Source organism: Triturus cristatus, chromosome 7, assembly GCF_964204655.1.
Source record: "Triturus cristatus chromosome 7, aTriCri1.1, whole genome shotgun sequence".
NCBI lineage: Eukaryota > Metazoa > Chordata > Amphibia > Caudata > Salamandridae > Triturus > Triturus cristatus.
This window is the reverse complement of record NC_140590.1, coordinates 196133606-196158600: the sequence shown is the minus strand read 5'-3', so window position 1 is coordinate 196158600 and position 24995 is coordinate 196133606. Positions and strand designations below refer to the sequence as shown.

The following is a 24995-nucleotide window of genomic DNA, read 5'->3' as shown; positions in this document are numbered from 1 at the left end:
ACCAGTCCGGCCCTGCCTCCGGGAGCTGGGGAAAGTGAGGGAGGCACCAGGAGAGGCTCTGGGCTTTCAAAACTGGCAACCAGACAAATGCCCGGTGGAATGAAAGGCTTGTCCAGACCTGATAAAGCATTACAATGTATATAAAAGAACTAGTCTGGGTAAAGTAATGACCCCCACAGTGCAATGCTCAGGGGCGCGGCCTTATCTCTCTCTCTCTCTATCCCTCTTGTGGAAGCTCTCCTTCACTCTCCCATGAATCACTGCGGCTTCCAAGACAAGCGAGGCAATGCCCTCTATTGAAAAACGATTCTAAGTAGATCAGATACATTTTATCACGAAAATCTTGTGTTTTCTTCTGCATTCCCCACTCGCATCTGATTGTATCCTCCGTATTGTCACAGTTCACATCATTTTTATTACCATTATTATTATTTTAAATACAGTTATTGTGTTAATGTCCTATTCACATATTTCTCGATTTACATTCTCTGCTAATGTGTACAGAGGGAGTCATCCCTGCTGAAGCTCAAGTCCACTGCCCTACACCTTCAAACACAGCTGCCCCGATTACTTACCGGTAATCTTCATTACTCCGAGTATAGTCTTCCTCGCCACATGACTAACACAGTGAGCTTCAGCTCCACAACAGAACCCTCCAAAGCAAAAAGTCAGCATCCCATGCCTCCCATCCCTTCCCAATATGGCCGACCCATTACACCCATGACCCCTATAAGAGGCGGGCCGGCCCAACCCATCAGCCTGAAACTACCAAGCACAACATGAAGCCGATAGCCAGACAGGGAGGGAGGGATGGGAACTCATGTGGCGAGGAAGACTATACTCGGAGTAATGAAGATTACCGGTAAGTAATCGGGGCATTACCTCCTCGTTAGTCTTCCTCGCCACATGACTAACACAGTGAGCACATACCAAAGCCAAACGGCTTCATGGAAACTCACAAGAAACCAACAGACCAGAAGGGAACGCCCACGAACGAGGGCCAAACCCAGCAGGCCAGAACGAGCGGAAGGACCACCCAGGGGAGAGGCAACCACGAGCAGGAAGAACCAGCCCGGGACCGAAGGACAAAAACCCGGACCCCATAGACACGAAGTGCCGGCAGGAACCATGCCGAAAGCAAAGGCCCAAATGGGACAGAGAAAAGCTCCGGACCAGACCTCACGGAGCCAAAGGCCACAGAAAACAGAGCCCAGAGATCAAGCCGGCCAAAACCGGCCAACGGACATCCTGAAAGAGGGCAACAAAAACCCCCCTGAAAAAAAAAGGGAAACCGAACGAACAGAGGGCAACCCCACCACAGCGACCCAACAAAGAAGGCACAGCAGAAAGGGAGAAGCCGAATGACAAACACAGCAACCCCGCAAGGGAGGACACCACTCGCAAGAGAGCCGAAACCACAAGAGGAACGGGGCAGCGGAACCAGACGTAAGCAAACTGGCAAGTGCCGCAAGAAAGGAAAAGGGGCGCAGAAGAGAAACAGAAGGGTAAATAAACCCCAGTCACACAAAGGACCCCCCGGAAGGGACCGCGACCCCAAGGAGAGAACCCAGGCAGGAACAAGGGAACAAACAGACCCAGGAAGGTGACAGAAACGACACCGAAGAGACCTGGCCACCAAGGGGACTCAACCAGGCCACCGCAGAAAGCGGAGAACCCACAAGACCACCCACGCACAGAGGGCAGGGAAAGGCCGCGCCACGGACCGAGCCCGACCCCACAGGGACCAAGCGAGTCGCTGAAACGAGCACCCACCAAAGGCGAGAAGGGCAGAAGGGCAGGGCGAACCAGAAACTCCGGCAGAAGAAGTAATGAGAAGGCCGAAGAGCCAACACCGGAGACCCAAAGGGAGCAAACAGCACCAAAGGGACCCAGAAGAACACCGTCACACAGGCAGCCACAAATAGGGGCGAACCCAGCAAACACCCGGGAGCACAAGGCCGGGTCAGCAAGGCAGGGGAAAACCCCAGAGCAACCAAGGAACGGCAAACAGAAGCCAGACTGGAAAATCACCCAGAGTGAAAACCACAGACCAAGCCCAGAACAAAAAAGATCACGACAACCCATACGGGAATCGGAGAGCAGAACATCACACGTGCGTCGTCAACCAACAAAACGGTCTACAACGTAACAACCACAAACGGATGAACGGCAGAGGGGACTCAACAGGAACAGCATCTGCGACCAAGAAATCGAACCCAGGCCCCTGCAGGAGACGCAGTAGTCCATAGCAGCACCAAAACCTCCCAGCCGTACCAGGACAGAAGCGGGAAGAGGCCGGGCAAACCGAACCAAGGAAGGACCAGAGGCACCGAGACCAACCGGAAGGAGAAAAACAGCCAGGCAACAAGACTGCAAGGAACGGCACACGAAAACGCGTGGAAACCGAGTGCAGGGGACATGCGAAAAGGCACCAAAACGTACCAGGCGGAGAACACCAGCCGCCGAAGCGATCACCCAAAACACCCTACGAGGAAGGCCCCAACCAAGTCAGACAACCTCATAAGAGAACGACAGTGCGCCAACACATGACACCCAGACAGCATGTGCGTGACACGAACCCATGTCCTGCGAGAACCCATACAACCACAGGCACAAGACAAACACTGAGCCACAGCACCTGGTCCAACAGAAAAAGGGGGGCAAGAACCAACCGCCGAGACAGGGAGCAGGAAGAGGAGGGAGCGGCACAGCCGCAGACCCGAACACGACAGGGAGAGTCCAAAAAGGACCCCAAAGCCCAGAGCACCCGGAAGACCCAGGCAGGCCCCCAACCGGGCACAAACCAGGCCCGACCCTGCACAACCGCAGAAAGCAGACCAGGCCATGCGAAACCAGGGCGGAAAAGCACGAAAGAACCTAGGGCACAGAGCGGACACCGCCAGCAAACCGAAGGCCAACCGAGCCCCGCGCCCCATACAGACAGAGGGGGCCGAGGGACCCACACGCACCCAGGCGCAACAGTTGGAAAAACATAGAAGCCCACAGCCGCCCCCACAGAGAGGGGCAGCCAAACGCCAAAACCCAAACCCCAGAGCCCGCTATAGCAGGGCATCAAGCACAAGGCGGCGGGGGAGGGGGGAGCGTAGGGCAGGACCGCGACGACCAGAGGGAGGAGGAACCAGCAAGAGAACCTGACATAGCAGGGCCCCCACCCGGGATCCCTGAACCAACCGGGGCAGAGCAGTAGGAGTGGGAAGAGAGGGAAGGCAACACATCGCCAGCGCGCAAGAAGGACGACAGCGAAGCAAAAAGACAATCGCCTACAACCTCCACCGCCCGCACCCGAAGGGAAGGCGGGCAGCGCATCCCACCCCCACATAGTCAAAGCGACAGAGACAGATCAAGAGGAGAAACAGAGGCGCCTGAAGCGGACGCAACAGAACACCAAGCCACCAGGCCAACGGCACACAACAATGCACCCAACGGGGCGACAAGACCCGCATGGCATAGTAGCCAAGCGAGGGAAAAAAATTACCGGAGGAGGAAGAGGCAAGCAACCAGCCAGTACCCCCAATCACCAGGACAGAATCACGCGTACCGGAAAAGTGAAGCAAAGCCTCAAAGCAGAGTTTCGAAATCCTGCCAACCCAAGACACCTTGACAGCGATATGCAGGACTCGAACCCTAGTCCTGAGACAGCCTCGATAACCAGAGGCACAAGACTAACCAAAGAGCTAAAGCACCTGGTACATGAAATCCGAGAAGCCCCAGAAGCAGGATAAAAACAACTGCATATATGGAACGCTTCACGAATTTGCGCGTCATGCTTGCGCAGGGGCCATGCAAATCTACCCGGCATCGATCCAAATGCAGTATATGCGCTGCCGAAGCGAGCACTCACCAACCACAGAAGGATCACAAAAAAGTGAGACGACCGGCGTCTCAGAGCAGTAAGAGTGGACAGCGTACACCAAACACCACCACAAAAGAAGAGCCAGAAAAAGTAGCCAACTAATGACACTTAGACAGCGAGTGCGGGAATCGAACCCCTGTCCTGTGAGAGCCCCAAGGACCAGAGGCACAAGACTCACCAGAGAGCCATAGCACTAGGCTGAAAAGAAGGCTGAAAAGAAGAGTAAGAAAGGCAGTAAACGCACGACAACACAAAGAACATTCTGCATGTGCAAACCCATAAAAGAAGTCTAGTACAATGACTGCGTAGGACAACCACACAGAACCTCCGTATCCGGAAATCGCACGTTCACCACTACAGGAATGCTGGAGCTGAATAACAGAAGAATAGGTAATACCCAACTCAAAGGGACTCAATATATCGACCCCAGACAGAAGAAAGGACCGAGCGGACCCGCCGGGAACTGAACCCGCGACCCGTGACCAAGACCAAGGAGGGATCCAAGCGAGGACGGAATGGGGAGGAGGGACCTGGCAACGAGCGCTGCCCAAAAGCCGCCGAAACAGCGGTCAGAACCCTGGCCTGAAAGGGCTGCAGGGCAATCGCGTCAGGAGGAGCCCGGGAGGGCAGGACCTCCCCATCTACCATCATGCAGGAAGCGCGAGAAACATAGTACACCAGCATGATACCCAACTCAAAAGCAAAGACACTGGTTACAGAAGTGGGATACGAACCCACGCCGCCAGAGGAGACTGTGGCATAAACACAGCGCCTCAGACCTCTCTCGCTGCGCAAAAGCCTCGGCGCCCAAAAAGGCAAGGAAGGCGGAAGAAACACCCGGCGGGACACGCCCCCAACGAAGCCCCGCCCCCGGGACAACGAGCCGGCCCACAGCCGCGAGGACCAACAGCGCGCAGCCAGCAACACCGCCTACCCCGGAGCGCTACCAAGCCGGAAGAGTGCACCTGGACTCAGGTAAGCCTCCCCTCACCAAGGCTGCCCCGGTGCAAAAATCACCGCGCTGGAGCCGCACAGCGGCCCACAGTCGGACCGAGCCCCGCAGAGCTGCCGCCTCCCCCAACGCCACGAGGGGTAGGCGGGGAGTCGTATACGCGGCTCGGGCAGGAAATGTCAACGGGTACGAGCAACTTGCAGTGTAGAGTACCCGCCCGCAACACGCGGAAGTGCACAGCCGCAGTATACAACGAAAGGCGGGCGGCGAAGGGAATGCCACAGTAACGACACAAGGGAACGGAAAGACCGGCCCCCACGCAATCCCCCCCCCCATCCCAGAAAACCCACGGCTCGCTAAGGCAGAGCCTCACCGGAACAAGCACAGCAACCGCCACACACACCGGGGGTAACAAGAAGGGGAAGTATACAAGGTCCAAGCCCCTAGGGTCCGCTAGAGCAGGACCTCCAACCCTGGACCCACGCACCTGCTACAGCAGGCACCACTCACCTGATGCGCTCTGGAGAGAGTGCAGAACAAAAAAAACAGGCTGATGGGTTGGGCCGGCCCGCCTCTTATAGGGGTCATGGGTGTAATGGGTCGGCCATATTGGGAAGGGATGGGAGGCATGGGATGCTGACTTTTTGCTTTGGAGGGTTCTGTTGTGGAGCTGAAGCTCACTGTGTTAGTCATGTGGCGAGGAAGACTAACGAGGAGGTAATGCACCCTTAGTCATGCCAGGGAAGGAAGCAAAGGAGAAAAGTACAACTTACCGTTGCGACTGATGCTCGACCAGCGGGCGCTTCACGGGTGGGTGGAAAGTGATTTGAAGAAAGGCAGCGCCTTAGACCTCAGACAGCTCCCCTGCGAGCAAAGCAATGTGGACTGACTGAAGGTGGGCAGAGCATCTGGGGCTGAAAAGACAGGATCTGTGGTAAAGCGACAGATGTTTACACCACTCGTTTTCAGAAGAACCCGAAAGGCAGACGCGCAGCAATACATCACTCCTGTGTGCATATTAGTGTCAGAGATTTTTGAGGAGATTAATGACCTTTAGGTGTTCATTCATTTAACCGTTTTCGCAAAAAAGTGGAGAGGAAATTCTTGCCTGCATCTCACCTATACAGAGGGCTGGGACTTGTCAGCGCCTGAGTATTTTTAGCACAAAACTGCCAGGAGGCCAAATTCTAAGCATTGGCACTCAGTGAATGCTGCAAAGCCACGATGTCTTATTTCTGAGGCAGTGTATATTAACATTCAATCCTTTTTGCGATTGATATTCAGATGGCACTTCTTAATTTCTGATGATTGTGTCACAGCGCATGGTTTAAATGGCACGTGTTACTAGGAGTGGGTGCGGAATGTTAACACACAGACTGGGGCTTGCTCTGTAAGTTACTCTACGGATATGGGAAATTAACGGTAAGTAATCAGTTTACATAGCACAGCTTTTGCCCTCTCTTAAGGAAACTGAACACACAGAAAACACACATCAGGTCAGATTAGTGAATCAGAAAGGGGTTCAGACTTTGAAGACAGAGATTTTTGCATATTTATGGAAGGCCCAAAGGTCTTACGACACTTTGAGCGGGAGCGGGAGCACGTTCTAATCTTCTTGAAGGGTGGTTGGAAGATGCACGGCTTCCTGTTCTGGGATCCTCTGGTCTTGAAGAGCGTTCTCAGTAACGCCACCAGCTCACTGCGTGTTATCACAGATAATAGGAGGTGTTGTGGCGTTGTGTCATATGTGGTGTCCCTTGGGATCTTTTATCCCCTGGCCTCGGCAAACTCCGGGTGTCCTATTGGACCGCTCGGACGAGCCCGCCGCAGCCCCGCCCACCCCAGGAGGGGCAGCCTCGGCTCTAGCAGCAGCCCTCTGAACCCAGCAGAGGTCAATCATGCACACATCTCTCTGCTTAGCCTTACTGGGGCACGCAAGAAGGGTGTCAGTGAAAAACGTAACTGTTTCATGTGTTTATTCTGCCTGGACCTCTATTTGAACGGGCACCCTCAAGATATTAACTAAATGTAAAACCAAGGAGAACAAGCATTGGCATAGCCAATAGGTCTAGCTTTCGGGATTTTATACGTTTTTGGTTATGTTTTATATTATTGTATGTGAAAGTTCTAATAAAAGTGTTAAAACTTTAGAATACAATATTATAAAACTAGAAAGTGAGAGCGGGGGCACAGAGAGTAGAGGCAGGGTGCTGTTGCAGAGCTAAGCAGACATAAGGTATTGGAAATGAGGTGAGAGCGGGTGGGGGGCAGAAAGTAGAGACAGGGAGCAGGGTGCTGTGGCATAGAGCGGGACAGGCAGAGGGCACCGGAAGAACAGGGTGAGAGCAGGAGAGGGCAGAGAGCAGATACAGGGACGGGCAGCGGTGGGGTTAGAGCTGAGGGAGGTAACGGAGAGTGAGCATGGCACCAGAAGCACGGGGTGAGAGCAGGGGCGGGGGGGCAGAGAGTAGAGACAAGGAGCAGGGTGCTGTGGCATTGTCGGTACAGGCAGAGGGCACCAGAAGCACAGGGTGAGAGCAGGGGCAGGGGGCAGAGAGTAGAGACAAGGAGCAAGCAGGGTGCTGTGGTATAGAGCCGGACAGTAAGAGGGCACTGGAAGCACGGGGTGAGAGCGGGGCAAAGAGTAGAGACAGGGAGCAAGCAGGGTGCTGTGGCATAGAGCCGGACAGGCAGAAGGCACCGGAAGCACGGGGTGAGAGCAGGAGGGCAGAGAGCAGAGACAGGGACGGGCAGCGGTGGTATATAACAATAATAACTACATAACTACCAAATGTGATTCCAAATACTGACTCGCAAGTGCCTTGAATACTAGTGTCAAGAGGCAGTGTGGGTGCTACTTAAAAACAATAATGCGTAAATGACTACCAGAGGCAATTACAATGATTTGTAAATTCTGTCAGTATTTGGTGACCTCAACCACCTGTGATGCAAGACCTATTCCGCAGACATATGTTAGTGATCTAGAGTGCATGTGGAAATATCAAAAGTCAGCCCTTTGGGGGCAGTAAACATAATTGAATTTGAAAACATGATTTTATCAATGTGCATCTCATCAACTGAGAGTTAAATTACTAATTTAACATAGCAGTGAAGTACGCACATTGCTATAATAACGAGTATACGCTATTGGCTTTGTAAATTACAATGCCTTTTATTTATGTTTTTAAAAATAAAACAAAAATAAAAGGAATTGTTCTTTGCAATGCCAATAGCTCAAATTCACGTCAATGCGAGACCTATTGCATTGTAAATGCTTGTTGCTTTTTGCTGTTGGAGCTTCCTTTTTGATTTACTTCTGGAATTGGGTCTGGCTCTCTCCTCCATCCTGTTCCACAGGAGAAGATTTGTGTTCTACTACACTATTCATTGCTAATCCTCAATCAATGTTTCTACGACTCAATGAGGTTTTCCCCCAAATGTGGAATTTACTCTTAACTGGGATCACCTAATGAGATAATTGACACCTTTTACGTGCATTATTCAGTGCATGGCAGCAATGTGGATACTGGGATTAGTCACTCTTTCTCCAAGAAATCTAGAGGGCGGCTCAATAGACAGTCCAAACATCCAGTCTTCGATACTACATAAAAAAGTCCTCTACTAGTGAGCCTTAATGAACATCTCTCAGACCACACTGTATTCAAAAGGTCACATACACTAGAGCTCTAAACCAACACCCTGGCCAAAACCAATCTGAACAAAAGATCCCATACTCAAGAAACCTAAATAAAAATAGAACCAGACCGCATTCTTTTAACAGTAGGTCCCTAGGGAAAGGAGACCTGTTGAAGCTTTAAGGCAGTTAGCTATGCTTCAACATTCCAAGCTGTGTGTTTACCCTGTGGGAGTGTTCCGGTTTGACAGTGAGATGGGCGGGCTAGTTTTTGGAGCACACCACAGGGTTGCTGTCCGACTAAAGATTCCAGCCTATATATAATGAAGCTCAATGATGCGGTCACCATTGTCCGGGTTGTAGCGCTTTTTTGCCACTTACTTTTAGCCAAGCTACATAACAGGCACAATTCTGCACATCATCATGAACAAACATTGACAAAGCCAAAAGCTCTTGTATCTGCAAGACCCATAGGCTTTGACAATTTTTTTATTTCTGCCAGGACAGGAGGGTGAGAGATGCCATGTAACAACCGGGGAAGGTGAGAGGGAGCAAGCAACAACAGGGGAGGGGGCAAGCAACAACATGGAGCGGTACAGGTGGGTAGAGGGGCAAGCAATAGCACGGCTTGGGAGGGTGCAAGAAATAACATAGAGTGGGGCAATGCCAAAGTAAGAGGCAGCCTCCTAAAAACAAATACAACACACATAAAACTCAGCAAACGGATGTCTGAATGTGACTGCCTCTGTAATTAACATTTTTAGCTAAATTTGCTCACCGCTTGTTAATCACTCGTTAATACTACCTTCTAAGAACTAGCTTTTTAATTGAGGTTTACCAGGCAGAATGCTTCCACCGTCCTGCCTACTTCTCCAAACCATATTATGTGCCTATGCAATTAGAGCCGAGCTGTGATTAGCCTACAGCACGCAACCCTAATGCAAATATATTTTTCTAATCTGCTCCCACATAGGGGTTGCAGAACGGGACACGGTTATCAAAAGTATGCTTGTCATAAAAAATAAATCCATAATTATTTAACTGCGCAGGAATGAGGCTGAACCCCTTAAATGCTTTAATTATGCAAACTCCAGCAGCGACTGGGTATTGTACGCCACATCTTTCCCATAATAAGCTATTCAGCGGGCACAAAGCCTGGCAGCACTAAAAAGCAACTTGTGGCCTCAGAGTGGGAGACCTGTTAGGATTTTTTTCAGCCAACACAACCATGTAGCCCAAGATTTATTACATGACTATTTAATTGAATGCCTCGGAGTAAAACAAAATTAACAAAGGCATTGTTAAATTATAGATGCTTTCGCTTTTTCTCTTCATAGGCAATTGAACCTGAAGGGCTGTTTGTCTCTCTCTGTTTTTCATCGCATTCTTCCTTAATTGATTTATAGAAAATTAGCATTCACTCTATTTATTTTTTTAGGTCTCGCCTGGTGAAAGCAGCGCATGCACTGCCCTCGTCAGAGAGGACCTTTTGGAATCAATTCTCCCCGTGGGCTCATGCACGCGTCTGCATGGACAAAGATGGCTGCTTTCGCCATCTGTCCAAAGCAGACAGCATGCGCGTGTCCGTGGGACAGTGGACAGTCCCAAGCCATTTTGTGTGTTTAAAACGCAATTACAATGTCATGGGATTTTTATTGTGTCTGATATTCCATTTTCAGATGCTAGACTAGAGGGAACCACCACCACACTGTAAAACAAAAGCTCCAATTAAAATCACAGAGGGGCATAATAACACTTCAGGCATGTTTAAAACAATGCATTGGGATTTCAATCCCAAAACAACCTTTGAAAACTACCTCTGCGCAAAGTATTATTAAACTGGTCAACAGCAGAGTGTTTAATCGCGTTCCCCTCTTTTTAAATGCAGCCTTTGTGCTCTGATTCCTAATAACTGCTGCATCGTCCTTCCTACCCAACCACATGCTACAAGGGTGTAATGCTTGCTGTGGCGGTCTTTTCATGTCGAAGTACCTTTGGTAAAAGATGGTTGACCTTGGCACCGGTTTTCATTTTGAAATATACACTTACACGCCGCAAATTTATTATTCGCGTCAACGTTTTAGAACAGGATAGTGAACTGAAAGAACGGACCATTTTGGGGGGAAAAATCGAGGGGATGTATTTTCCCCAGTGACTTCTATTGAGGTAGGCGGGAGACAGCCAGGATACATACATCAATTTTTGACTTAAACATTTTTAAGTCTCCGGCCTGACTTTGGCATATATGGTCTAATTAAATTTCTTGTTTTCCCTGAGCGAGGTTGCGTTTTCTGCTCAAGCACCTTAATGGGAAATACCATGGCACTGCCACGGTTTTTGGGCCATTTTTCCTGTTATACTTTAATAGTTCCCCGCAGCTCTAAAAGAAGTGCATGTAAGTGTGTGTCCCTCTAGTGGTGGTTGGGGGAAGGGGTGGGGAGGCGGTGGTTGGTTGGTTGGTGGGTGATGGGCAGAAGTTTAAATTAGTTGATGGGCTGATTGCACAGCTCGCCTTGTCCTACAATGTAGGCCTGCATGAAATTGTAATTATTTTGGAGTAATCAGAGTCATTTTCCATTACACTTTTGACATAAATGCACCGAAAGTTATGTGATTGCACCCATTGCTGTAGTTATGAGTAATTTGGCCAATAATCCTACAGCACAGGAACAACGAGCTTAGTGGGCCCAAGCGGCTGCTGTCTGTTACTGGTTGTTTTCTGTTGTATTTGTTAATATTTCCTTAGAGCAACACGCGTATTCGGTCTATTTTGGAAAATAGTGCTAAATGCTGGGTTACGCTCCTCGAATAATTCCGCAAAATCTTGCATAGTTTTTGGAAATCTTGCATAATTGCATTACACCAAATTAAGGTTGTTATGCCCACCCATGCTAAAATGATATCTGGTTTGGCTGAGGAGATTTTGTAAAAAAAACTGAATATTTCCCAGAATTAGATCAGTAATTTGTCATTGAACGAGGGGCAAAGAATGCGTTAACTGACGGTGTAATGCATGCCAACATTTTAAAAGTGAGAAGAGGGAGTTTTCGAAAAACAAATATCAGGGAATGTTTTTTCCCAACTGATTTATATTGAAGTAGAGGCAATTTTAGGCGGGAGACATAGAAAAGAAATCAACTTTTGGTTTTAAAAAATGGTAGTCTCCAGCCGGAGTCATGTCTATTGGCATGTATGCAGTGCTCACCACAGAGCTATACAATAGCAAGCATCATTTGTGAGAATAATGCAAATTCAGTGCTTAATTTGCGCAGGTGGTTTCCGGGCGGGGAGGGCTTTGGAGGGAGGAAGGGGGCGCCAGCACCCATTTTTGGGGACCTGAACTTATTTTTCATCTCAGAAATTGACAGAGCAAGTGAAGAATAAACACACCAAGGGGAAAGAAGGAAGAAGAGAAAGAGACGGAAAACCTGTCACAAATGGAGAAAGCAGGAACTTGCAAGAGTGAGATTAAGGGGGTAGGTAGTGTCTGGCAGTGGATTAAAGAGGCCTGAGGTGGATTTAAGGATACGCAGCCTCAGTATTCATTAATAGGGCCAGCGGTGGACTTCTGAGTAGAGCTTTGGGCACTGGCATTCATTCTTTTACAAATTAAGCGTGGAGTATATTTGTCTGAGGATCATCTGTGACACAGAGACAGCCAGTTCTAATGAACAGTAGTCATTCTCTGGATCCGGGCAGAGCTTAATTTGTGCCGGTGCTTTCCGGTGCTTAGCACCGGCACCTCATTATCAGGGCCGGGTCTACACACTCAGGTGCACTTAATTATTTATATACAAGTAAAGTAACTTACTTGCTTCGCTAATGCTACTACGGGAGTTGCAGTGTAAGTAAAGTGTTTAACTCTTCCCGGCGGTCGGACTACGGACTGTACAGTCATGTGCAGACTGTATGACACACACTGCACACTTCATTTTGTGGCTGAGCGGCTCGATTGTTGATGCGGCTTGACTCTCGTGCTTCAGGGGCGCGGGGCGGGGGCTGTACGCGGCAGTGTGCGTACTGCGCAGATGTTCTCAAATTGTGCTTCACTGCGCAGTGCGCACGCCACGCATTCAGTGCCACGCCCCAGCATAGCGCTGCCGCGCACCTAGTCTTCGTGTTGGTGTTGGCGTTGGCGGTTCGACTTCTTCGCCGTGGCCCGCCGTTCACAAAAACTTCACCACAGCAATTAAAACCCGGCCGGACGACGTGAGCCAGTTAGCCAGGGTCTGGCAACAGTGGCTGCACAGCCACCAGGTGAGAGTGAGTCCGAGACCGAGTCGAAGTCCAGTCAGGTTTGGAATTGGAGGGGATCCTTGAGCCCACACACGAGGGGTAGGCCAGTCCTGTCTTACACAATACATTTTGAATGTGTGGTTTTGTGACCATTTAGACCTGAGGTGAAATTTTGTTTGGAATCAGAGAGCTTACGTTACACATACTTTTTAAATACTGACAAAACAGTTTTGCATGATATTCCCTTGTATCCTCCACGATGATTCCCTCATAGCAGCGCTGCTGAATTATAGTGCTAAGAAGCCTGCACGGCGCCATTCAGAGTGAGGACTGGGATAGTGCAACACATACTGCCTCGGATTGACGCTTCTGCTGTGTTGTTTTCATGACTATGAAAATGTATTGAATTTCGTCTCTGCTTTCTGAAATGCACCCACAGTGTACATCACAGGGGTGCCAGCGCATAGCTCAGGACTGCCATGCACATGCAAAGAATGTCAGCGCCCATAACAGGGCTTCTGTGATGGGCACACCACAGGCGGCCTGTCACAGGACTGGCTCTTCATATCTCAGGCCTGTCAGCGTCCTTGACGGCTTTCAGTGCACTTTCCCCGGACTGACTGTGCACATCCCAGACCTAGCGCCTATGATAGTGCTTTCAGTGCACAGCATTGGGCCAAGAGTGTACACCGTGCACCGCTCTGCCACTGCACCTCTCAGGACAGCCAGCGCCCAGGCCCAGCACAGGGCTGCCAGTGCACGTCCCAGCGCTACTAGTGCCCACATAACCTAAGAACTTCCAGTGCACACCCCTGGCCTGACAGTTCACATCCTATGGAACGTTCCACAGCTTGCACCGATTGTCACCGCCTATAAGAGAGCTTCCAGGCCACAACCTGGACTGACAGGGCCCCCTGTGCCCACCACGGGCCTGCCATTGCACAGCTAAGGATTGTCAGCGCCTCTAAGAGAGATTCCAATGCACATTCCCGGCTGACAGGGCACATCCTAGAACAACCTCTGCCCATTACATGGCTTCCGCACCTCCCAGTGCAGCGACCACAGCCCGCCCACTTCCCTGCGCCCCATAGTTTTGTGACGTGCAGCCACGTGCTGCTCCTTGGTGTGAACTTCAAACAGCCAGCCCGAGCCAGCGACTTGTGAAACTGAAACCCGCGACGATCAGAAGCGGCCCTCTAATTTAACATGACAAATTGCACGTAGACAAAATAAGGACCAGAAAATGATTTATGGATTTTTTTCGATGTTCTGAGCAAAGTAATGCAACATGAATTAAACATCCGAATGCGAGCTCTACCATTCGTAATGGCCCAAAGCCCAGTGTTAACAAGTATTTATATTGTCCAAATTGGCGTTAGACAACAGACAGCTTAAAACAATAGACCTTGTCAGCATCCGGAATTATGCCACAAATCCACTATGTGTGCCAATATGATGCATTGTGCCGATTGAAATTGTTTTGGGCGTTTCCTCTATGCCAGGCAATCGCACCTCTCCCGTCGCATACCTCGGTGCTGCAAGGTGATTAACAGGAGATGAGGCCAGCTGCGTTCCGATACCTTCGGTTCCAGTTAGCGCTATATAAAACTGCAAAGGACAAGTAAAAACACACACAAAAAAACCACTGGGCTATTCACATACGCACTCATGTCTAGCAAATGCTGGAAAAGAGGAAAATCGGGCTGCAGCCTTTTATTGATCCAACTAAATAGAAAGACCATTTATATGTTAACGAGGCTTTGTTTATTGTTTCACCCCTTCATCTCCACAGGGCAAAGGCGACAATGTTCTGCAGCGTGGATATTTCTTTTTCTATGCAGCCAGGAGAAAAGAAGTTTGTTTATTCCTTATCACCTTTCCTGACCCCTGCAGCCGCTTATCACACCAGGCTGTGACACAAAGTTTGACTAAGGGAGAGTAGGTAAGAGAATGTGTTACTAGTTGTTTTTCTTTTTAAAATCTGCACAGGCCCAGCAGGACACATGTTTCGTGTGCGCTTCATTTAGACAGTTTTAAGCATTATCATGGCCGATGCAGGACAACAATAAGACAATACAAAATGCCCAGATAACGCTGGTGATCAATGATCCTGCTGGAGAGCAATCATTTGTCTGTTAGTAGTTTTTAAATGCAGATTAACTGTATTTTATGTGGAAGCTCAGTGGGTTACTGCCCTTGTCACAGAGATCCTGTGTTACATGCAGTTCAGAAGGTACAATCCTAACATAGGACAGTGACCAATGAACTGTCACCAAAGAGCTGCCTACATACAAAGTTTAAACATGAATGGTATAGTTAGAACTTCGCTTTCTTTTTGTGTGATATAGTTAGAACTTCCCCAGTCTTTCATTATTCTAATATTTTCAAAATGAGTATGTTTGGGCAGATATACATTTTTATCAGTAAAGCTGACCCCCATGGAATACTCTTTAAATCCTAAGGTTGTGTTTCACCAGCCCAAACCCTCGTAAAATTTCCGTTCCACAGGTATGGATGACACGTGATTCATACACCTTGTAATCCTCATTGGCTTATGTGACATTCCCTGTAGACTGATTTACATACTTGTATGATTCATTGTCTCCTGTATAATGTGTGAGTGGTGTAAAGTACTGACACACTACACTGATATGAGTAGCGCTATACAACAAATGAAATGCATATGAGAGAGGGGCTACATAAAGATGAGGGGCTCTTTTGGAGGGTGGCAGTGAGGGAGTCTGAGGAAGAGGTCAATAGGGGGAGGGGCTATGGAGCGATGAGGGACACTGTTGGAGGGCGGCAGTTTGGGAATCCGAGGAAGAGGTCATGGGGTGGAGGAGGGAGCGATGAGGGGCACTGCTGGAGGGTGGCAGTGAGGGAGTCTGAGGAGGAGGTCATGAGGGAGATGGGCTACAGAGAGATGAGGGACACTGATGGAGGGTGGCAGTGAGGGAATCCGAGGAGGAGATCATGAGGGGGATGGGCTACAGAGAGATGAGGGACACTGGTGGAGGGTGGCAGTGAGGGAATCCGAGGAGGAGGTCATGAGGGGGAGGGGCTATGGGGAGATGAGGGGCACTTGTGGCGTGTGGCAGTGAGGGAATCTGAGGAGGATGTCAATAGGGGGGGCCAAGGAGGAATGAGGGGCACTGTTGGAAGGTGGTAGTAAAGGTTATTTACGGCGAGAGAGGTTATTGGTGCGACGCCAAAAAAGACTTTCGCATCAGCGCTGAAGCCGGGTCTGTCATGGCCTTCCTGATTTTGTTTATTTAATTAGCAGTCGGGGTCATAAGGGCTACTGTGGAACATACTTTGAAGTGCGTGCTAATTATATTTACCACTATATTCAATGTTTTAAGTTTGAAGGTGATTTTACTATTGTTTTTACTGGGATAAACAAGCCTGTAAGGGAGTGCGTTGCAGAGTCCAGGGTCAGGTGGAGGTAGTAATGAAGAGGGATTCTCCCTGAAGGCTCGCACAGAGGGAGCCCGAGAAGTGTCACTTGCCTGATACTCCCACCTCAGAAACCTCCTCTTCCCATCAAAGCTACTCAACTGTCGAAAGCATCAGCCGATATGCAGGTATTCTACCACAGCACTGGATAGAGCAGGAAGTTGAGGCAATTGGGGTTGGTGAGTGTAGGATTGTGGAAAGATTTGGTTCATACAGTTGAGTTCACCAACACCACTCAACAAGCAGTGGGCTTCTAAATGCTCCACTGCAACATACCACACTCTCACCACCTCCGCCGGAATCGGCAAGGCTCATTTGCTATGTTTGTCCTTAGTGTGATGTTTGCATTTTTCTCAATCTTATGACTTCATTCAGTGATGTAACATTGAGGGCAGCACCAACACTCTGAAAATTGTTCCAGCCCCACTGGCTTGGGTACCTTTCTTTGACATTTTCATGCTTTCTGGCCGGCTGGCCCGGGTGCCTTTGTGTGACGTTTCTATGGTTTCTGGCCTGGGTGCCTTTGTGTGACGTTTCTATGCTTTCTGGCCTGGGTGCCTTTGTGTGACGGTTCCATGCTTTCAGTCCTGGCTCGGTGCCTTTGTGTAACATTTCTATGCTTTCTGGCCTGGGTGCCTTTGTGTGACATTTCCATGCTTTCTGGCCTGGGTGCCTTTGTGTGACATTTCCATGCTTTCTGGCCTGGGTGCCTTTGTGTGACATTTCCATGTTTCCTTGTCTGAGTACTTATGAGTGTGAGATTTCCATGCTTTCTGGCCTGGGTGCTTATGTCAGGTCATCATTTATGATTTACTATGCTTTGAAAGTTGATACAGCTAAATATGTAATGGAAAATGTGTTGTGCACCATTTTGGTTTTTCTTTTCTCAAAATGTTTTTGACGGGGGAATTCCCCCATGCAAACACCTGTGGCAGTCATTACGCTTGCTGTGCTTGTGTGCTATGCACCGTATGGGGGCTGGTGAAACAAAACTTGCCAGGGCTGCTTTGGGTTCCCAGTCCGGCCCTGAGTGTCAATTAATTAATTAATTTTTGTGAATCACAGTGTGTAACTAACTCTGCACACTGCCACCTTACCCAGCTTTTGCTATACCAGAAGCCAAAGCTTAAAATTGAGGCAAACTGTATAGACTTTTTATGTCTCTTTCGAGTGAGCGCTGCAGGGCAAGCAGGGGTATGATTTGGAAACGGCCTGAATTTGGGTGGGCAAAGTAGGAGGAGGAGTATTTTCCTTTCCCCAAATTAGCACATAGAGCACTGGAATTGTCCCTTTTCAATGCATTAGTGATTTTATCTAATTTATTTCAAAATTGTGCTTTAAATGCACTTTTGATTTAATCTTTTTGAAAATGTTCACAGGGCAGGGGAACTTCCTATCTAAACCTTACTATGAGGAAGGCAGGCTCCCTTGCTGAAATTCAACTGACTTTTAGCAGTGCCAGTTGGCGATGTGGGTGGAGCTAATAGAGGAAGTGGGTGGAGCCAGTGGAGGAAGTGGGTGGAGCCAACGAAAAAGTAGGTGTGGCCTCCGACAAAGATTTGAGCACCTGCACTTCAAATTTTACAAATTAAGCACTGGATCCGGGCCATTATGGTTTGACAAACTTTCTGACAACAGTTGCACACCATGCGCATGGTACACCACATCACTTGAATGAGTACATCATGGCTGCAGCAGCAAGGTATTTCGAGCTCCAGTGCATGTAACATCATCTCATAGCAAGTGTGGCCAGGCTGCAGCCTCAGTAGGCCACATGTAACTACGTCGCGACGGTGCAGAGCAACCTGAGGGAGTGGTCAGGTTGCAATGTAATCAGCTGGTAAGCCGACCTGAGCTCAGAATTGACTGTGGCAGTAATATGTGCTACACCCGGGTCAAGTCATTGCAAGCTGTCACCAGGCAGCCTGACCTCATCATGATGAATGTACGTAAGTCATAGTTTTGCTGCTATGGACGCCCTGATACCCAATCTGAGCCTTTTCAGATTTATATCGTTATATATTTCTACTGTATCTATTCATTTATGTAAATTGGTTTCATTATATCATTATACTGCTGTTTCTTTCTTTTGTTTTCCTTTTTCATTAATAAAATCAAACTTAAAAAATAAATGAAAGGGGGGAGGTAAAATGGTATCCTTCAGTTACTCACCCTGAGTGCACATCAGGGTACTCACTGGCCTGGGCTCCAGCAGTGCCATGTAAATATAGTGGCTGGGCAGGTAACTGGCCATAATGCAGGACCACAGTGCCCCAGCGCTCAGGCCCAATTTGTTATTCTTGAACACTTGTATTTGTGTAACTGCATTGCATCTATAAACACACAAACATTTTAGCCACAGTAGATTACCCACTGAACAGCTATGCCTAACTCAGCACCACCTCAGCATCACTTAGCACCACCTCAGCATCACTCTGCACCACCTCAGCATCACCTAAAGACCACTACAGCACCACTTCCGCATCAGCACAATATCATCTCAACATCAGCACAACACCACCTCCTCATCAGTGCACCAATACCGGTGCAGCACCACTTCAACATCAGCACAGCGCCATATCAGCAACAGCACAGCACCACCTCTGCATTAGTGCACCACCACCAGCACAGCCTCAACTCAGCACCAGCGCAGCCCCATCTTTCCACTAGTGCATCCCTACCTCAGGAGAAATTCAGCTCCAACGCAGCACCACATCAATATCAGCTCAGCACCACCTCAGCAATAGTACAGCATCACCTCATTACAGCACCAACTCAGCATGGTGCAGCACCACCTGAGCACTAGCTCAGCACCACCATCTCAGTATGACTCAGTGAGGAACTTCGATTTTCGATCACGATCGAATCAACCCGCCATTTTGTGGCCCGCCGCCATTTTGTGTTGCCATCACTCAGGCAGCACGGCGAACAAAGTCTATTCTGCCTTTTCTGTAGCCTGGTGTCGAAATACGCCTTCGGCCTCTATTTGCAAAGCTGGTGCTAGAACTAGCCAAGTACACTAATCCCTGTCTGGCTTTTTAAATCCCCGTCTCAACTATCTGTTGGCTCACACTATTCTTTCCTGACCTTATCTTATCGACCGGCCTTCACTGTCTCCTGCTAGCATTCTCTCATTACACAACTGTCCTCCAACACACACAAACGTATCTCGCCACCTGCAAGTTAGTTATGAATCTGTTAATGAATTAGTTTGAGGGTGGGGTGACAAACATAGTTGGAGGAGAGGTCTCTTCGAGTCATCTGACACTTTTGTTTTCCAACTTTTCCCATTGGTTCCATTCTGTTTTCTAACTTTTCTTATTGGCTCTTTCTGTGTGTTTTGGGAGTGCTTTTGAACAACGTGTATGAACTCTATACAGTATAAAACCCTGTGCGCCATAGAGTGAAGTGGCAGTCTCCTGAGAACCTACTTTGTGTACTTCTAGGATAACTGTACTAGCTGCAGCTAAATAAATCTGTTCTTCTAACGCCGACAGAGTGTCACGTGTCTCTGTGTAGCGAAGCAGGTGAACTCCGGAGACTTTGGGCGTACCCTGTGCCGCCAGGCCCAAAAGGTTCTGGTTCTTCACTCAGCACCACCTCAGTATCGTTCAGCCGCACCTCAGTATTGATCAGCACCACCTCTATATCACTCAGCATCACCTCCAAGCAGCACACCACTACCTCAACATTACTCAGCACCACTTGAGTATCATTCAACATCCTCTCTGCACCAGCACAACACCACCTCGCACCACCTGCACATCACTCACCACCATCTCAATCTGCCCTCCATCCACTGCTCGTGTTGTAATTCAGATACAATTTTCCAATCCCCACCCTCCCGTTGTTTATGGCCCCCTCTAAGAAAAAAAACTATATCAATTAAGCATTAGAACAGGCAGGAAGAAGTTGCTTCTATTGCAAGGACAAAAATGTTTATAACACTTTTTTATTATAACTTTTCAACATGCATCACAGCAGCCACATTGCTCTATAACATTGCTTAAAGACATTGGCAAAGCCCTTAGCTCTGGATAAATACTTATAAGGTCCCAAAGGCGAAGCCTATTGGCTATGCCAATGCTTGTTGAAGTATGCAGCCATTCAAAGCCTTTCAGCTATAACTGGACAATATAGAATGTCTAAGTAAAGTGGGTCGTGATATGAAAGTTTGCCAAGTCACCTTTTTTTTTGCAACTTGTTGAAGACAATTACATTGGAGCTGTGGTGGTTTAGGGACTGGCAATAAATCCCCGCTCCTGAGTGGGTGAGCGCTGCAGGCGGATTTGTCGTCCCTGTTTTGGTTTCCAGGATTACAAATGATCCGGGGGCCTGGGAGGCAACAATTGCTTTTGTACTTTGAAAATGATTTTGTACCGATGGATGCTGTTGCTGTACCGGGCTTTGGGGAAATGTTGAGCATATATGCGGCGCTATCAGCAAAAGTATGGAGCGAATCGGTAATCCGAGGCTTTCGTTTTATGCCAAATAGAAGGAGAGCCGGTGAGGACAATTACAGTGAGATTTTAAAGAGAAATTCCGGCACAGTGGAAATGCAATATTGTATTATCGCAGTGCCCAACAATAGCTTGCACCATGTACAACTGCCGAGTGTCAGGGCGCCCACGAGGAATACATATTTAATAAAGTACTGCTTTAAATTACTTGCCTCCAAAGGGTGAATTTAGCATAATATACGCATGACGCATACAATACAAGCTCTTGTCCTACGTTTGAAAATGTATGTACACTTTAAGTACGTTTTTATAATAGAAACAGAGCAAAAAAATTTGTTTTTCGAGGCACAGCCTGGCAGTGAACTCAAAAGCAGTATTTTTCTAGGGCTCAGTGAGTAGACGTAAACAAAGGGAAGCGGATTCCCAGACCTGCACACCTAAAGGGATGGATAAGTCACCTGTGCTGAAGGATACTGAGTTATAAAAGCTGGGTTTTGCTGCTTAAGAAGTGCCCGACATCTGGGGAAGACAGTACATGGAAACGCCATGTTACACCAAAGGAGACAAACAAAATCGTAGCAGAGAAAAACAAGCGCGACATGCGGCCGCAAAAGTGAAACAGTACTCTGGGTTAACAAGTGGGAGGGGCGGGGGGAGTTTGATTCCCTTGCGGGAGCGAGCACGATAATTGCTAACATATGGCGCCGCTGCTCCGGCAAGGGAATCTCCAAACGTGCACGCATTGCCATTAAAAGCAATGCAACGTGTGCACGTTTTTGCCCGCAAAGCTGTGCCGATTACAAAATGTCTTTTTTCATATGCAGGGCATGCGCACTGGGTAGGCGAAACCTAGAAATAAAGGGATATCTCGAATGCAAAATGAAACAAAAACATTATTTTAAGGAGATGGAATGAAATCAACACGAGTTAAACATAATTAAAAGAGAGAGGAAAGCTTCACAGTAATGGAAACAAGCATTTGCAATGCAATAGGTCTCACATTTGTTAAAGTTAGAACTGTTGGAGTTAAAAATAACAATGTTTTTTACTTTGTTTTTTTATAACAATGGCAATAACACTATTCAAATATAATGACACAGCTGCAAATAAACAAACAAAAGTAAAAAACGCATTGTCATTTTCAACTCCAACGCCTCTAACTTTAACAAATGCGAGACCTAGTGCATTGAAAATTCTTGTTTTTAATGCACGTTGTCATTGCTTACCATTAATAATTCTTACCTCCACCCAGGATCTAAGACTCTTATTGTAGAAAGGGTGAATGGGAGGGTCGCCAAAAGGCCCGGCAGGACCTGGCGGCATCTGAACAGAACAGCACAGACAGATCCCAAATTGGCCACTACGCTGTCTGAAAAAAGCGTCCCACAGCTGCTTCTCAGATATCGGCTCATCGTCAGAATCGCGGTGGCTGCTTTACCAATCCGACCATGCCTAAACCATCCCTGCCTGTAATGTTAAGGAAGTAAATACACGGCACAATGGTGACCAGTTTCAAATAATCTATCAATGCGGTCCCAACCCTCTTAAAATTCCGCTTAAAAGAATTATGGCAAGAGCAGATCACAGAGGACCAGGAATCTAGACCTCAACTGCAATTAATAAAGCGGTGTAACGAAATAAGGCAAAGGTTCGGAGCTTGTCTTCAGCAGGTCTGGTTCTGCATTTAATAATTCAGTCAACATATTAAATTCACGTGTCCGACGATGACAGTCCGGTCTGGAACAAAACCCATCTCATCACTTAAAACAGGCGCAAATGTTTTGTCCACTGGAGACGGTCTACAGCACACCTTAAAATGGACAAGCATTTGCATTGCAATAGATCTCGCATTTATGCGAGTTTGAGCTATTGTCATTGTAAATGACAATGCCTTTTATTTACGTTTTGGTTTTCAAAACATAAACAAAAGGCATTGTCGTTCACAATGCTAATAGCTCGATCTCTCGCAAATGCGAGACCTATTGCAGTGCAAATGCTTGTTTAGATAGTTAGTGAGGATGTGGCTTTGTTGCCAAAGCGGACAACATTGAAGCTGGATAACTAGGTTCGATTCAGGCAGGAGGCTCAAACATCCTGTGTTTGCCGATAAATTAATTGATCTCCCCATGCCCCAAAATTATTATAAATGAACGAGTCCGTCTGAAAAGTGTTGTTAAATTAACCAGGCGAAAAGCAGCACCGGAAGGAAAAGAAAATAGTGCTTTTAAAGTAATAGAAAAGCACTGCAAGGGTAATGATACCATACTTAGCCGAGGCTTCTTTGTCGAACAAGGGAAGTGATGTATCGTGGGCACTACCAATTACAAGGCAGTAAAAAAGAGCAACGCAAGAGTCTGACCAATAGTGAGTAGCAGGAGGGAATAGAGTGGTATTATTGATGACAACAGGTTTTGAAGACAGTGCATGCGGGCTGATGCTCGACCTAAAAACAAGGAAATAATGCAAAAAGTTAAAGAGGAAACAAGGAATAATTTTAGGATTGAAAAAGAACGAGAGAAAATGCATTACAGAAAAATGGAGAAAGAAAACCTTTTGGCTTTTTAATAAAAAAAAATATTCAAAGCCTTAAAGATACTACATGGACAGAAGCAGCAAAAGCCTTCTCTATTTGCATGTAGACATGTGCCTGGTTTTGATATCTCATATGACACCTCTCTGACTCCCTCTTCTGTCTTGGCTCTTGAGGCCCATGCACGAGCTGGACCTTGAACATTTTTGTATTAACATTTGGAAGCTCTAACATTAATAGGTCACATGACAGTGCTGCACTGGGAAGTACTTATTACAAGTCATAGTTTCTTAAACATAGATTTAGAACTATTTCTCCTCAGCCCCTACACTGGTGACAGTGCCATTAGTAAAATAGGAGGCAGGACAGTTTTTATGTGAACCCTGTCTGCGTCCCATATCACTATCAAGCAACATTATGGTCTAATAAATCAAACACAAAAGGCTTTTGTGCAGCTGGTATTCAGAAATCATGTATTTGAAAGTGCTTGTGATATAAAATATTTGCCTCAGATCACAAAATGTAAGCAGGAAAGCCGTGATTTATCCAGAATTTCTGGTTTTACTTTGTAAAACTCAGTAACTAAGTCAGTCACTAGAGGAGTTGGCCTAATGGCTAGGGCGCTCAGCCTCGGAACTGGGTTTGAGTCTCGGTAATGACGCTGAACATCCTGTGAATCTGGGCAAATCACTTAATCTCCCCACGCCTAACAAAGAATGAATGTGTGTCTTAATGTAACGTAACTTGTGCTATGTAAAGCACTCAGATACCTGATTGGATTCGGGTCAAGTTCGCGCTATATAAAACTATGCTTAAAAAAAAAAATGTGAATGATTTTGTCTCCTTATTATGTTAAGGCTTTTTTTTTTACCTCTTTGTGCATTTTTCCGCAATTTTTAGATAACACAAACTTAACCCTAAGGCATTAGAGTGCTTTATATAAGCAATATTTACATTAAACATGGTCACATTTCTTTTGGCATGGGGAGGTTAAGTGATTTGCCCAGAATCCCAGAATGTAGAGCAGAAATTTAGACTTGAACCAGGTTACCCAGTTCCAATGCCAACAGCTCTGGCAGGAAATGTCAGGGTAGAGCAGAGATGAGCAGAAAGGTAAAGCATTTGATGCCAGATGCCTGTGTCCTTGGTCACTCATAGGTGCCAATGTTTCAGATTGCTTATGTGTGACATTTTCATAATTTCAGTCCAATTATGAGTGACATTCAACGACTATGAGCGACACTTTCTTGCAAGCAAAATCGAGCAATGAAGATGAGGAAAACATATATAAATATCAGAAATGACACCCATTTGAGCAACAAGAAACTCCAAAAAGATCTGAAAACTGCTGGAAAGTACCAGAAATGGAAGGGCATTAGTGACCTTGCAACTTGTTTGTAGTTAAACAAATGTGTAACCATAATATTAACAGACTGCAGGATTGGGGATGTGAGCACAAGTAGTAGGAAAACTATCTTCTAAAAAACACAATTATGAACTGTAGCATAAAGTACAAACAAAAGCTGCATTGCTGATTTCGATTACGTTCAGGAGCAGGGTGCACACGTGAAGGTTAGGGAGTTAGAGCTGAGCTGATGGCTTTAGAGCAACATTAATTTGTGCCAAGCCAGGTCAACTGCTTCCCAAAAGTATCCTTATAATGTGTTACATTTTCAGCCATTTATTAAATTTCTTTTTCAATATAAAATTGCATTCTGGGACATGTAGTTTAACTTTTCTTTGTGCTGTTGACTAAAAAGCCAGACCTTACCGAAGATGTTCGATATAAAAGATTACTCAATGATAAATTGAAGTTGCTTTAAAGACAAGAAAACATGGAATGTATTCCATTA

At 47.2% G+C, this 24995-nt stretch overlaps 1 non-coding gene across 1 annotated transcript; it reads right to left on the bottom strand.

Annotated features, from left to right (window-relative positions):
* Window positions 1-3751: 3751 nt before the first annotated feature.
* Window positions 3752-3858, bottom strand: LOC146809206 (U6 spliceosomal RNA). Its single transcript, XR_014967145.1, has one exon. It is a non-coding gene; the product is annotated as a U6 spliceosomal RNA (small nuclear RNA).
* Between the last annotated feature and the right edge of the window lie 21137 nt (window positions 3859-24995).